The sequence below is a fragment of the Carya illinoinensis genome, chromosome 11 (genome assembly GCF_018687715.1).
Source record: "Carya illinoinensis cultivar Pawnee chromosome 11, C.illinoinensisPawnee_v1, whole genome shotgun sequence".
In the NCBI taxonomy this organism is placed as follows: Eukaryota; Viridiplantae; Streptophyta; class Magnoliopsida; order Fagales; family Juglandaceae; genus Carya; species Carya illinoinensis.
This window is the reverse complement of record NC_056762.1, coordinates 5,851,651-5,863,160: the sequence shown is the minus strand read 5'-3', so window position 1 is coordinate 5,863,160 and position 11,510 is coordinate 5,851,651. Positions and strand designations below refer to the sequence as shown.

The 11,510-nt window shown below is 36.2% G+C and overlaps 1 non-coding gene across 1 annotated transcript; it reads left to right on the top strand.

Moving 5' to 3' along the window:
• Positions 1 to 10,660: 10,660 nt before the first annotated feature.
• Positions 10,661 to 10,767, top strand: LOC122283513. The gene has a single exon (XR_006230914.1). It is a non-coding gene; the product is annotated as a small nucleolar RNA R71 (small nucleolar RNA).
• Positions 10,768 to 11,510: the final 743 nt, after the last annotated feature.

Here is an 11,510-nt window from a genome sequence, read left to right as displayed (position 1 = left end):
AATTTTTAAGAGATTTACAACATTACTCTATGAATTTTAATGTGAACTTGTTTCTTTCTTGCTCATACTAGGTTCCTTGATGTGCTTGACTTCATTGTGTAGACAACTTAAACTTGAGACTCATTTATTCTCTAAATTCATTTATTATCATCAAAATCAATGTATAGATATATAATCACACGAAATTTAAAACTTTGGGTTTAACACACAAAAGCAAGCATTTTACATGCAAAAGATAGCTCGTCTTCTATGGCTTCTATAGATGCACTCTCTCAACACAATGGTGATCCAATCTCTTCAATATTTGCTTCACTCGTCCTGCTATCACTTTTGCAGTCGAAAAAGTTTGACAGTTCATGCATTAACTAACCAACAATAACTAAATTACCATTAAATGAATTCTTCGATATCTTCAGTTATCTTGTGCATCATGTGTTGCTACTACAACAATATAATTTTAACACTTTTGAAGCTTTTTTTGCTTCCAATTGGGTTGGCTGTTCAGATGAACGTCCACCACACGATATTCCCTCTTCCTCAAGTCAAATTCATATCTTGGAGCTCTCACAAGCAAAAGAACGTGTCCCACTCAAGTACAGAGGTTGAGGACAAGCCTATTGTGAATGCCATCGCAAAATTGATTTGGGTTCATTCTCTCCTCCATGAGCTAGGTGTCACTCTCTCAATTGCCAACTCTGTGGTTCGACCATATTAGTGTGATTGATCTCACTGCTAATCCATTATTTCACTATCGTACTAAACGTATTCATTCACTATCCCTTCGTATATATGGCCTCCAAAGACCTTATAGTTCAATTCAATTCATCTAATGATCAAGTTTTAGACGTCCTCACCAACCACTACCTTTAGCTCGATTTTCATTTCTACAAAAACAAAGTCAAAGTTTTGTTGATCTTACTTTGAACCAACGTTAAACTTAGTAAAAGAAGTCAAGCAACTCTAGGATAGAAGATAATGCAACTGATATTCAAACTCAAGTTAATCCACTAAAGGCCAAGTCCAACAAAATCACCAGAAACAAAGTCAAGGACAATGCATTTGAAATTCAAATTGAATATATTTCTTATTTAATGACAAAAGATAGAGATGTGAATACACAGTGTTTATCTTAATGACACTTTATGTAACACGTGTAACAACTATATTGTATTTGAATATTACAAATGATACATGGGCCACACTATGAATGTGTGAAAGCATATAAGAAATCCTTTATTCTCACTCTCTTGCCCATTCTCTGTTATCTCAATCTCAATCTCTAGCTCTACTTTACACTAAGTTGATTCATTTCAATTAAAAACATAGACTAATGGGTTTACATTGACCACTTTTTAGAACCACAGGTTTCTCTTCTTTTCAACTTACCAGGTTACTACACCAATGCATCATGTTGCTCCCTAGATTACTTTGTGTTGAATTTTAAAGCAGCATTTTTAATGGCTTTTAGATGTTAAAATTTAGGTAAAGATGGAGCTCCATTTTTTGGAGTTGTTTGTGGTTCCTTTCAAACACAGGTTATGCTATTTTGCATCAAGTTGATTTCAAGTTTCAAATAACATTGATTTGAATATATGATGTTGTAATTTCTAGTTGATCAAATGAGATTTGGGTTGTGGAGTTTGGGTGATAGATTTAGAACTTGATTATTGAGTAATAGATTTTCCTAGCTGAGTTTGAGTTTTAGTTTGAAACAATGCTAAAATATTTGGGAAATGATATTTCCACCAACAAATCCTACTAAGGATTTGTACCGAATATTTTTTTTATTTAATGGTTAAGGAAGAGTTTTTATTTTTTATTTTTTATTTTTTATAATGAATTTGTAATTTCTTTTAAAAAAATATTTAAGGTAAGGGGTGGGCAACAGGGGCCCGCACCCCGCTACTCCACCCCAGTCCGCCTTGACCTTACCCCACAGAGAGAATGCTGACTGAGGGTGAGGGATGGATTGACCCCAGTGGGGCCCTGCCCCACCCCCTACTTCACTCCACCATATATTAACTCTATAAAACATATAGTTAGTGGCAGAGCCACGTTGGGGAAAGGGGCCATGGCTCCCCCAAAATTTGAAAAAAAAAAATATATGTTAATTTTTTTTAATTTAATAAAATAATATTAATTTATCATGTGTTGGCCCCTCTAAATATTATTTTGGCCTCTTTATAAAATTTAATCTAATATAAAAATAAAATAAATAAAACACATCTCATATAAAATAAAATACATATTTTTATTATAAATAAAATTTAAAAAAAATTATAACTATAACTGGTAGCATTTTTAGCCTCTTTCCATTTTCTAAAGCATTTCAATCGGCTTATGGCAATCTGCCAGAATGCTTTTGATAGACTACATTTCCCTCTCACACAGCATAACATCATACTTTCATATCTCATCCTTCACATTTTGTTTTCTCCATTTTCCAACATCAAAACACATCTTGTCCTTCATATTTTATTTTTTCCATTTTTCAACATCAAAATGAAGAAAAAATGAAGCATTATGCAAAAGATTTTACCTGCTCTACTGCTCGACAGTGAGGTGTGATGCGGCGACTGCCGACAGATTATTTCCAGTTTCCAGGACCAAAAATTTTCTTGCGTCCTCGCATCAACGCATGATTGCATCTCTCTCTCTCTCTCTCTCTCTCTCTCTCTCTCTCTCTCTCTCTCTCTCTCTCTCTCTCTCTCTCTCGCAAGTTTGCAAGAATCACAACCTCTCTCAGTCGCTCTGGCTCTCAGCATCTCGCAAACTCGCTTTATCGCATTTCCATGCTAAAAATATTAGGCTTTTTTATTTTTGAAACTTCCCGAATCCAGATTGGTGAGAATCTCAAGAGATAGTCAAATAGTCAAAATAGAAGTTGGCCTCTTTTGTTTGTCTCGATGATTGGTGCAAAGTTGCAAGTGCACAGTATCGTAGTTTTATAATAAAGTGATAAGAAAAGAGTCGTCCTCAGGGATTGGTACCTTACTATTGCCAAATACCAAAATTATACTAATCTCGATTTTATCTAGAGGAATCACTAAGATTTTAGCAGTTGCCAATTAAACTAAGATCAACTCAAAAAGATCAACTCAAAGAGTAATACACAAATGAAATAAAACTGACGTTCGAAGATCAAATTAATGGGAAAGAAAACTTCTAGGAAATCGATTTCACCTAATTCTTCGCTATATTTTTCTCATCCAGCTAATTTAATTTAATTCTTTTTGTTCATTAGCAATCTCTAATCCATCCAACAGCCTCTTTCGATAGTCAATTGGAAATTATTCCTGTTCATCAATTCACATAAGAATATGCAAATTAATAAAGCAAGAAAGCAATAAGACCAATGATTTAATTACTACATAGGTTCATACAAGTCTTTCGATCTCTAAACTTACCTATGCTGAAATATTCAAGATCTACCCTATGATTCCCTCTTTCGATAGCAAATCACAAGATTAAATATCATCTAATCAATGGCCAGTTAATTAAAAACAATAAACTCAAAATAAATCAGATATACAAAGAGAGAATTGCCTTAAATTAGCATAGACAATCAAGCATAGTTCGGAAATAGGTTATATCGTTTTCCTAGAATGAATAAAATTTAGCTCATGCTAGAAATAGAATTCAACATAAACGAATTCACCATAATTGTTCTGAGAAGATTGGAAGAAAATAAACACTGAAAAATACTCCTCACAGCCGCAACTCGTCTTAAAAAACTCAAGGAAATGATTCAATATTTTTCTCCCCCCTGTGCTCGTGTATGATTCTAACGTACGTGTAATAATTATAATTCCCTCTCCAAAACAAATGAATTGAATCCTTCTAGCTGTCTTTTTCAGTCCCAAAAAGTGTTCTCTAGTCAAAAAGTACGGCCATAGAGTGAAAATCCATTTTATATGGTTTGACGGCGGAAGACCCTAAATCTGTCAAAATACGATGTTCGCTCGAGCGGGGTGTCAAGCGCACGTCGAGCGTTCGACTCTGCTTGATTTCGCTTGAGCGTCCTATCAAGCGCACATCGAGCGTTCGACTCTGCCTGATTTCGCTCGAGCGGCCAATGTCTCCGCTCGAGCGATCTTTGTTTTTCAGCAACCCGCTCGAGCTCCCTGTCAAGCGGCAGTCGAGCGTTTGAATCTGCCTGAATTCGCTCGAGCAGACAAAAGCTTCCGCTCGAGCGAACTTGTAAAATCTGCAATATGAAATTTTTGCAAGTCATCAAATACCCTCAAACTTACAACTCTGTTTGTCCTCAAACAAAAAGAAAAGCAAATGATAATTTAGGCAATATCAACTCGACCCGAAAGAGAAGTATCATCACTCACCAAACTTTTATGAATTTAGATTTCATCTTTAGTATCTTACTCTTTTAATATCAAAGATAGCAAGAAAATCAATCAAAAATTTTACAATTTGTCAAGCAAGAGTTAGGCGTTTACTTCAACCTAAAGTTAAGACCTTGAGTGTGTGTGTAATATAGTCAATTTAACCTCAAACCACTTGCAAACTCAGATAAAAGTAGAACAACCAAAATTAGAAGAATTCTCTTAAAACTTAACCCCATAAGTCCAATTTTCAGAAATCCTCTCCACTAATGTAGTTAACACCAAAATCAGAGATCAAAAGGTCTTTAATAAGGTTGTAATGATAGGCCACAGGGTGAGGGTTAAGAAATAACTGGATATGGAAAATCAAAACAAACTGGAAAAATACTTAGAGAAAAGAACACTAAAAGAGATATCCACATGATTCAAATTATAACTCTTTCTTGGCAATATGCTCATACTTGTGGCATTATTATTGTTGTAATCACTGACACAATACCAACAATTTCCTTAATAAAATCTGAGGTAATTCACACTCCGCTTAGCGACTTCTTTTTCTTTTTTTCTTTTTTTTTTCCTTTTTTTTTCCAGTCACTTCCTTTCTTCTTCTTCTTCTTCTTATTATTTGATCAAACAGAGCAAACATAATACGGTTCATCATGAAACAAATTTTCTCTTTTAAATGTACTCTCCACCAAAGTATTTTCTCAAACTATCAAAGGTAGATTCATTGTTTTTCAAGCTTAGAGCGGGCATGGTTTATGTAGTTCAAAAAATAAATAAAGGCTTATGAAGGCTCAATGGGGTTGACTATGGAAACACACCATGTAATGATAACATGATATTTAGGACGGCTGGGAAAGCTTTTTGGTTATGCCAAAGAAATGCCTAGATCATTTCTCTAATATTTGGTCTCAACTAGGATTTCGCCTCAAGGACCCATCAACGGATTTTAGAGCAAAGAAAAATCGAACTTCCCTCTTTCAATTAATTCACTTATTCTCTTCATAAGCAAAATGGAATAAGAGAAAAACGACTATGTACTCAATTATGTTCAAGGTCAAAGATTTAAACCAAAGTACCCACAAAAATCCACTTGACATAAAAGAAATTTTTGAAAATTTTTCTCAAAACCATATTCAATCACAAATTTCAGAGTCATAGAGAATTCAATCTTACTCCAATGTATACTTGGTAAGAGAATCAAACAACCCATCAACAACCCAAGACTTAGAAAACAAGAAGATCAAATGACTATAGGAGTTTACACCCCCAAACTTAAACTAAACAATGTCTTTATTGTAATGCAAAAATAAAAAGGATTGAAAAAATAAAAGGAACTTCCCTGGTTTCATGATGAATCTTCCGTAGTTTAAAATTTTTTTCAGCTCTTTATTCATGCTAAATAAACCTGTATCAAAAACTAATTTATTAAAACTTAATAAATAAAGATAATAAAATAAATGAAAGAATGAAAGAAAGATCTATGGGTTGCCTCCCATAAGCGCTTGTTTTAAAGTCTACAGCCAGACTTTTCAATCATCATCAATTAGGATCTCCAAGAGGAATAAATGCATAGTTCCTCTCCATTTATTTTCCATAGTAGTGTTTCAATCTCTGACCATTAACTCTGAAAATATTCCCTGTCTTGTCCTTCAAATCTACTGCTCCAAAAGAGAAAACTTCATGAATTGTATAAGCACCTGTCTATCTTGATTTCAACTTTCTTGGAAAGAGTTTGAGTCGTGAATTGAAGAGTAAACTTGTTGTCCTGGAGCAAACTCTCGCCTAAGAATCTGTTTGTCATGCCACTTCTTCGTCCTTTCTTTATAGATCTTTACATTTTCATATGCATCATTCCGGAACTCTTCCATCTCATTCAATTGAAGAAGTTGCTTTTCACCTGCTGCCTTCAAATCAAAGTTAAACTTTTTTACAGTCCAATAAGCTCTATGCTCCAACTCCACAGGAAGATGACATGCCTTTCCAAACACTAATCGGTATGGAGACATCCCGATAGGTGTTTTAAAGGTTGTACGATATGCCCACAAAGCATCATCAAGCTTCTTCGTCCAATCATTTCTATTAGTTTTGACCGTCTTTTCAAGGATGTTCTTAATTTCTCTATTTGAAATTTCAGCTTGGCCATTAGTTTGAGGATGGTAAGTAAGTGCTATCTTGTGCTTTACACCATATTTAGAAAGAAGATTTTCAAACAACTTGTTGCAAAAGTGAGTCCCTTCATCACTAATAATAGCTCGTGAAGTGTCAAATCTTGTGAATATATGCTTGTGCAGAAATTTGAGCACTACCTTTGCATCATTTGTTGTTGTAGCAATTGCTTCCACCCATTTTGACACATAATCAACTGCTAATAAGATATAAGCAAAACCAAAAGAATGAGGAAAATGCCTTATAAAATCTATTCCCCAAACATCAAACAACTCAACTTCTAAGATACCTTTCCGTGGTAACTCATGATGCCTTGAAATATTTCTCATACGTTGGCACCGGTCACAAGTTTTCACTAAAGTGTAACTATCACGAAAAATAGAAGGCCAAAAGAACCCAATTTGAAGTACCTTAGCTGCTATACGAGTGGCTCCAAAGTGTCCTCCATATGATGATGAATGGCAATGATGGAGGATATCTTGCATCTCTTCTTCTGGCACACATCTTCGAATGATTTGATCTGGGCATCTTTTGAACAACAAAGGCTCATCCCAAAAATAATAATTCACATCATGCAAAAACTTCTTGCGTTGATGGTAAGTAAGATCAGGTGGTAAAACTTTACAAGTTAGGTAGTTAACAATATCAGCATACCACGAAAGCTTGATCTCACATGCAAACAACTGCTCATCAGGGAATGTCTCTTGGACCACTGACCCTGGTCTTTCTTCCTCTTGCTCTAACCGAGAGAGATGGCCAGCCACTAAATTCTCACTTCATTTCTTGTCTCGAATCTCCAAATCAAATTATTGAAGAAGTAGGATCCAACGAATTAGCCTAAGCTTAGCATCCTTCTTGCCAAACAAATAGCGAAGTGTTGCATGATCAGTGAACACTATCACCTTTGTACCAATGAGGTAGGACCAAAATTTGTCACAAGCAAACACCACAGCAAGCATCTCCTTCTTAGTTGTCGTATAATTCAATTGAGTTTCATTCAATGTCCGGCTTGCATAATAGATGGTTCTAAACAGCTTGTCTTGCCTTTGCCCCAACACTGCTCCAATTGCAAAGTCACTTGCATCGCACATAACTTCAAAAGGTTGACTCCAATCAGGCACAATCACAATTGGTGCTGAAATTAATTTCTCCTTGAGTGCATTAAAGGCCTGCAAACAAACAATATCAAAGTCAAATGCAGAATTTTTCTCAAGAAGATTACATAAAGGTTTAGAGAGTTTAGAAAAATCCTTGATAAATCTTCTATAAAATCCCGCATGTCCCAGAAAACTTCTGATTCCCTTCACATTATTTGGAGGTGGTAGTTTCTCTATGGTTGCAATTTTGGCTCGATCCACCTCAATTCCTTTAGATGACACTCTATGGCCAAGCACGATCCCTTCTTGAACCATGAAATGACACTTCTCCCAGTCCAAGACTAGATTCTTATCTTCACATCTCTGCAAAACAAGAGCTAAGTTATGCAAACAATGATCAAAAGATGTACCAAAAACTAAAAAATCATCCATCAAAACTTCCATTATATCTTCCACCATATCAGAAAAGATAGTCATCATGCAACGTTGAAATGTCGCATGGGCGTTGCACAATCCAAAGGGCATCCTCCTAAAAGCAAACGTTCCATAGGGGCATGTGAATGTAGTTTTCTCTTGATCTTCAGGAGCTATAACAATCTGATTATACCCTGAATAACCATCTAAAAAACAATAGTAGGAGTACCCAGCCAATCGATCCAACATTTGATCAATGAATGGAAGTGGAAAATGATCATTCCTTGTTGCTTTATTCAACTTGCGGTAATCCATGCATACACGCCATCCCGTGGCCGTTCTTGTAGGAATGAACTCATTATTGTCATTTTTCACCACCGTCATTCCACCCTTCTTTGGTACAACTTGCACTGGACTTACCCATGAGCTGTCTGAAATAGCATAAATAATTCCAGCATTAAGGAGTTTCAAAATTTCAGCTCTCACTACTTCCTTCATTGTTGGATTTAATCTTCTTTGGTGCTCGATCGTTGGCTTGTAAAGCTCCTCCATTAAAATCTTGTGCATACAAATGGAGGGACTTATTCCTTTTATGTCAGAAATAGTCCATCCCAAGGCTGTTCAATGCTCCCTCAATACACGCAGCAACTTTTCCTCTTCTTCGGGTGTGAGTGATGTAGCAACAATCACTGGAAATGTATCACTATCCCCCAAGAACGCATAGCGAAGATGCTTAGGTAATTGCTTCAACTCCGGAGTTGTATTTTTCTACATCTTTTCTTTAACATTTTCAGATTCAATCTTTGGTACCACCGACTCTAGCTTCCCAACTTCATTACTAAGTGATGTAACCTGCTGCAATTCTCCCAAATCAAAAACATAGTGGAGAAATTCTTCACTAACAAAAGGCAAGTCAGATTCACAAACAGCAGAATTATTAAAATCAAAAGTATGAGATAAAGTGGTGATACAACGTTCTAGGTAATCAGATGGCATATATTCTTGAAAGGCCTCTTCTACACATTGCTTAATGACATCTACCCGAAAGCAAGTACTTGGATCTTCTGGAAATTTCATGGCTTGGTAGATGTTGAACATAACTTCTTCCTTATTAATTCTCAATGTTAATTCACCGTTTTGAACATCAATCAAAGCCCTTCCCGTAGCCAAGAATGGTCGGCCAAGAATTAGTAGGACTTCTTCATCTTCTTCCATGTCCAACACCACAAAATCAGTAGGAAAAATAAATTTATCCACCTTTACCAATATGTCTTCTATGATTCCACGTGGATACTTGATGGATCGATCCGCTAGTTGTAAGGAAATTGTTGTGTGCTTCATCTCTCTAAGTCCTAATTTCCTGAATATAGAAAGTGGCATAAGATTAATGCTAGCACTAAGATTACATAAAACCCTATCAAAAAATGAATTCCCAATAGTGCAAGGTAAAGTAAAACTCCCCAGATCTTTTAATTTTTGAGGCAATTTCTTTTGAAGAATGGCACTGCATTCTTCAGAAAGTTTCACTGTTTCAAACTCCTCCAATTTTCTCTTCTTGGAAATAATGTCTTTCAGGAATTTGACATTGTTTGGCATTTGTTTTAAGGCATCTGCAAAAGGAATATTTATGTGAATTTTTTTAAAAATATCCAAAAATTTAGAAAATTGCTTATCTAATTTTTGTTTTTGAAAACGCTGAGGGTAAGGAAGTGGAGCAGCGAGAATAGGAGGATTGTCAGGAAATGAAATTGCAGGAGGCAAGTTGGTCTCGCTTAGTGTATCATTGACAATCTCCTCTTCTTCTACTTGATTTTTGCTTTGGCCATTGTTCGCAGCGGTGGGGGTGAACTTGCTCTCCTTTAATGGTGACCTCTCAATTTCTTTTCCACTCTTAAGTGTGATGGTCTTGCATTGTTCCTTTGGATTAACTTCAGTGTTACTAGGAAAAGCTCCTCTTTGTTGGGCATTGATGGTCATGGCTAGTTGCCTAATTTGCACTTCATGATTCTTCATAGTGGCTCCCATGTTGCTACAATGAATCTCAATGTTGTCCAACCGTGAATCAGTCTTTTTAAACCTTGCATTGGTCTCCTGAACAAAGGAAACCATGGCATCCTCAAGTGATATCTTCTTCTCGCTTGGTTGGCTATCAAATCCTGGAGAATGTTGAGGTTGCAACACATTCTTTGTATTTCCATATGACAAATTCTCATGATTTCTAAGTCCTGGATGATAGTAATTTGGCATAGGATTACCACGATAGTTGTAGTTCCGATTGTTGATGTATTGAACTTGTTCTTGACTCGCTTCATTATTTGGAACTGTCATACTTGTAGATGCAACATATTCTGTACTTTGTGGTATCCTTTGTGTTGTCAAGGCTGAAATCTGATGAGATAGAGTAGCCACTTGAGCTGAAAGGACTGCTATCGGCTCCAAGTCATGAATTCCAGCAACTTTCTTAGCCAAAGTCCTCTCAGTTGGCCATTATCGTTGTTTGAGGTCATTTCTTCCAAAAGGGCATTAGCACTCTCAGCTGTCTTTGACATCAAAGTGCCACCAGAAGCAGCATCAACTATAGTTCGAGTTTGCCCATTTAATCCATTATAGAACATCTGAACTTGCAACTAATCTGGCAATCCATGTTGTGGGCAACGTCGAACCAAGTCTTTATACCTCTCCCACGCTTCATAGAGTGACTCAAAATCATTTTGTTTGAACTAGCCAATCTCACTCCTAAGTTGAGCTGTTTTTGCAAGAGGAAAGAATTTACCAAGAAACCTCTCAGCCATGTCCTGCCAACTAATGATGCTTCCCGATTGTAGAGATTGTAGCCAACCTCTAGCCTTGTCCCTCAAAGAAAAAGGAAACATTTTCGGTCTAATGGTATCTTCAGTAATACCATTGATCTTCACAGTGTCGCAAATCTCCAAGAACATTGCCAAATGAATATTGGGATCATCCAGTGGCGATCCGCTAAATTGAGTCTGCTGCACCATGCTAATCAAAGCTGGTTTGAGTTCAAAGTTGTTGGCATTAATTGTCTGGCACATTATGCTCGAATAATTTCCATTCACAACTGGTCGTACATAGTCCTTCAAGGTGCGTGGTAGTGTCTCACATTCTTTTTCAGCCATGGCTAGTATCTTATTTCTTCTTAGTGATCTAAGAGTTCTTTCAATCTCCGGATCAACAGGAATAATATCACGAGATCTAGCACGGCGCATCCAACTTTAAAAACACACCTGTAGAACAAATTAAAATAAAATTCTAAATTAAAACCAAGACTACATTGTATCGATATTGACAAAAAGAATAAGAATTAACCAATCCCCGGCAACGGCGCCAAAAACTTGATCGATGCAAAACTGCTAGTACACAGTATCGTAGTTTTATAATAAAGTGATAAGAAGAGAGTCGTCCTCAGGGATTGGTACCTTACTATTGTCAAATACCAAAATTATACTAATCTCGATTTTATCTAGAG